Here is a 4,668-nt window from a genome sequence, read left to right as displayed (position 1 = left end):
GGCGTGGTGTCGTCTTCAATGTTTTAAACAGCGGGCTATTGCCAAATAGTGGCGGACATCAAAATCAGCTATAGCGGGCTATAGCAGGCTACAGCGGGCTATTTGTACCTGGGACTATTTAGCGGCACCCTAGTGAAAAGGCTATATAGCGGGCTATAGCGGAGCTATAGCCGGCTATTTAAAACATTACTCGTCTTCTGGCGGCGGAGGCAAAACCCTAGCAAAATTTTGATCGGGCTAACATAACATGCTCGGTCGATTGCTAGATGGATGAGCAGGCGTCCTCATCTCCAACGAGTCCTCTTTTCCATAAAAGAAATGTGGTTTAGGGTAAGTTGGAAGAAAAAGCTTTTTTTGTGTGAAAGGTTATCAGGGGCTCATGGCTAGGTTTTTTTATAGACATCATGGCTAGCTTTATTGATTTGATTTAGGGGCATATGCTACACGTCAGCCGTTTAAAGATCTGCGCCCCGACAACCATTAGATCCGGTGCCAACTAACGACTTAGACTAGTCCTTACGACCGCAACAACGACAGTGTTGAGGTTATGTTGCAAAAACTTTTGCAACAAAATTCGTGTTGCAGAAAGTTTTGCAATGGATCCTGTTGTGGAACTCTTTTGAAACAGAGGTCATGTTGTAGATTTTTTTTTACAGAATTTGTTTGCAACACAGATCCTGTTGCAGAACCTCATTGCAACACAACCCTTGTTGCAAAGCATCTCCGATGAGTCACGACAGCGAACACAAATGAAGCAGGCGGTGGATGCGGCCGAGCGATCTGGCAGCTGATTATTAATAGCCTTTTCCTTTGATTTAACAAAGGTAATACATCATCCAGATGAGACAGGAGCTCATCTGTCGAACTAAGAGAAGTCTTATTACAATAATAAAAATTAGCATGTGTACCGCTTGATTACTAGAACGGAAACAATGTTTAAAAACGTCTTTCCCAATCAAAGAAGCCACACCCATACACTCGGTGAATAATGTTGCCGATGCATCCCAATATCTTGACTGACCATCATATAAGTTTATAACATTTAGGGAATCTGATTCAGCTTGCACCTGAGGAAATCCTAGAGAGTTTGCAAAAACATGTCCATCTCACATTGCAGTTGCTTCACGTGTCACATCAGCCGCATGGGTGATGTACTTACACTGTGCTGCTAGGAAGTGTCCTTTATCTTCTCTGATAATTACTGCTGCTGTAGCTCCCACCCCTTCACCAACAAAGAAAGCAGCATCAGCATTCACCTTCACAAACCTAGGATCTGGTTTGCACCACTTTTGCTCCCTTGTGACAATCTGTTTGGTGATAGCCTCATGATAAATATTTGTAATTGCTAGGACTGACATATGCCCTCTCATAGGGGGTGGTGGAATACCATCATGAGTGAACTGGCGCCTGATCCACCAAAGATATCAGGTGCCAACCAATAGTGCCTGTTTGACATTTAGATTTGGCTTAATTGACAATGGATTATCTGACGCTAAGATTAGGTGCTCCATTATGACAGCCCTGATCGATCAATTTGTTTGGCCTCCTTCACAATATCTGAAATGCCTAGGTGGTTCCGTAACTCCTTAGCGTGACAGCAATCAAACAACAAATTAAGGATATCCTCCGCATCCTGATGACAAATCAGGCACGCCCCATCTGAGTTGATGTGTCAGTTAGTGAGTATCGACGAGATAATTCCATGAAGGACGCGCCAACAAATATCTGGACTGTATGTGGGATTTCGTTTCCACATCACACTTCATACTTTTGCTGTTCTTGAGTCCCCCGGGCGCGCCATGACATTTGTATGGGCCTGGAAAGATCGTATCAACCTCTATACGCAAATTTGACAGAGCGGTGGGGCGCCGTCGGATCCAGGAGAGAGGAGGGGCCGAGATTGAGTCACACAGAGCGATCCGTGGGAGGAGGAGTTTCTCTCTCAAAATTTTCTTCGGCAACTCCCGCGTGCGTTTCTCTCTCAAAATTCGGGGGCTCGCGCGTATTGGTTTTCAAACCAAAACAAAACCCCCCACAGCGGAGCGGAGCGGTGGCCCAAACCCAGAATTTTAGGTGGGAAAACAATTTCTCCAGTCCAGACACGGCGGGAGAGTGCAATCCAGCTACAGGGGACTCGAAGCGCTATTAGGATGGGTGGGCTTGAACCGAGAAAAGCAGGGGGAACTGGACGGTACCATGGCAAACTCCATGAGCGCCATCAGGGTCGCCGTCACCGGAGATGCCAAGAGCGGCACGGTGGCCGTGGCGCTGCGCGGGTTCAGTGACTCCACGGTGAGTGAGGTGGTGGAGCGGAACGGGTCGCTGTGGATCGGCTCCGTCGACATGCCCTACGTCCGTCTCTTCAAGTTTGCATCTCTCTAGCCCATAGCAGTAAACGACATCAGTATCACGCCCGACATTAAAATGAAGCAAGAAATAAATGGTTTGCTAATAAAAATAAGGATTACAATAGTTTGCCTGATAAAAAAGAAACTGGAGCATTACATTTAGCCGCAAGAATAATAAGAAACTAAATCCATCCTATATCTACTATACTCTACTTCTCTACTTCCTTTTTACTACGCCGACATAAGGAAGCTCCACCGAGCCCAAGTAGAGTTTGCCGTCATCTCTTTCCATGATCTCGGTTGGCCTGACTTTCTTTGGCCCTCTCATCTCCTCGACTATCTTCCCGTCAGCAGCGACCCTCACAGCAAGAAGATGGCTATCACGACCAAAGGGCAACTCATTTCTCTCACGGTGCAACGCCACCCAGTAGCCTCCTTTCCTATCGGGCCTGACGTTATCTGGGTAGCCCGGCAGGTCGGCAAAAGGCTCGGACTTGCCCGCGTCGACCCCTTTGATCCAGTGCCTCAGCAGCTTGCACGGGCCAGTAGATGCGAGCACGAGGTGCGTGCGGTCGGCGCTGAGCGCGACGCCGTTCGGGTATGTCATCCTTGGTTGGAGCACGGTGGCGTCCGATGTTCGTGGATCATACATCATGAGGCGGCCCGTGGAGTCCCCCGTCTTGGTGACCATCTCGTGTTCTGACCTGTCGTAGTTCATCGAACTATGGGTGAAGTAGACCTGACCGGTGACTTGATCGACGTCAACCCCGTTGGTGAAGCGCAGCGGCATGCCATCAATCTGGTCGACCAACACGGTGGCCTCCCCGCCGCCGGGCGGCACACGCATAAGCCCTTTGTACGCATCGGCCACGTAGAGGTCGCCCGTTTTCTGGTTGAAACGCAGGCCAAGCGGGCGGCCGCAGCGGCTCTCTATGTCCGCCTCCGTGCCAAACCTGGATGTGGTGCACGTTTCGGTGTCGTAGCCTGGTCCGTAGGCGTATGTTGTCCAACCGAGCTTGGGCCCATTCCACCTCAGGATGCGGCCGTCGGAGACGCCGCTGTAGGGGCCTCAGCCCTGAGCGTCGAAGGCGACGCTCTCCGGCCCGTGCACTTCTCCGGGCGGCAGGGGCAGCTGCTGTGCCCGGGAGGCGTCGAAGCTTGCGGCGGCGGCTGCCATGGCCCCGGGCATGAAGAGAAGGACGAGTATGACGAGAGCGACGGTGGCCTTGAGGAGGCGGCTCATGCCGCAGCCCATGTTGGCGGCTACCCTCCTCGCTGGCTGGCTACCTTAAGCTTGTGGATCGATCAACCTCGATCACGTCGGTACGTACTTGTTCGATGGAGCGTGGTCGATCTTCTGCTGGATATGGTTTGGTTTGATGGATTGATGGGAGGTCGCTAGCGGTCCTATTATATGTACTATGACGGACAACTAAGGGTCCGACTCGGACCATCCATGGTTCCCAGTCACGTAGGGCGAGTCGGACGGAGGCGATTGAGTCGGAGTCCAATCGGCAACCGAGTCCGGCCGGGTACAAGGAAAACAGATACTAGCTCATCTCTACACGTACGCGCGCCATGAGAAAACGTTAAAGACGACGTACGTACGTGTTTCCCACCGGCATCACGTGCGTCGCATGCATATTCATACACCATTTAGTACACGGTTCACTGTGTTTCAAAAACTGATAACTCAAAATTGCTAAAACATATTAAATATTGACCTTGTTTCAAAGATATCATCCACTGATTAATCCTATATTTTTGTTAAAATATATGGTTGTTTGAAGTTAAAGAATGAAAGTAAAATCCATGCACTAGTGTGTAGGAGAGAGAACTAGTAGTTGGAAGAGAGGGATGGAGTGCATCGACTTAGCATAGTAAGCTGCAGTAGCATTTCTTGTGAGATGACTTCAAATACTCATGGCATGGGTGCATGAATCTCTAACAAAGATGGAAGGCTCAGCTATATCCCGTGCATGGTAGAATCACTTTTCTCTACACATGCATGGATATGCATGCATTCTAGCTCCTGCCTTCACTGTACGGATTAATTGATCCATCGATTATAAAGATCTCATCTTCAACAGTGTATAGCTAGCTACGTCATCCCTACTCCAGCCGCGCACGGACCTAAACCCGGTGACGCCTCATGCTGCACGCTTCCCCACCGTTAGACATCATCGACGTATTCCGCCTTGCGGCGGTGCTCGCCGCAGGGACGGAGCCAGCGCCCAGCCGCCCCGGGCACTTGGCCGGGCTCGTTGGCTGTCAGGCAAATTTTACTATTGGCCGTGGTTTACCCTATCACCGGTGCATG

General features: G+C 50.1%; 1 pseudogene; it reads right to left on the bottom strand.

Moving 5' to 3' along the window:
• Positions 1 to 2,482: 2,482 nt before the first annotated feature.
• On the bottom strand, positions 2,483 to 3,713 carry LOC123169112 (protein STRICTOSIDINE SYNTHASE-LIKE 10-like; annotated as a pseudogene).
• Positions 3,714 to 4,668: the final 955 nt, after the last annotated feature.

This window comes from Triticum aestivum, chromosome 7D (assembly GCF_018294505.1).
Source record: "Triticum aestivum cultivar Chinese Spring chromosome 7D, IWGSC CS RefSeq v2.1, whole genome shotgun sequence".
In the NCBI taxonomy this organism is placed as follows: Eukaryota; Viridiplantae; Streptophyta; class Magnoliopsida; order Poales; family Poaceae; genus Triticum; species Triticum aestivum.
The sequence above is the reverse complement of the archived record's forward strand: the minus strand, read 5'-3'. Positions and strand labels throughout refer to the sequence as shown.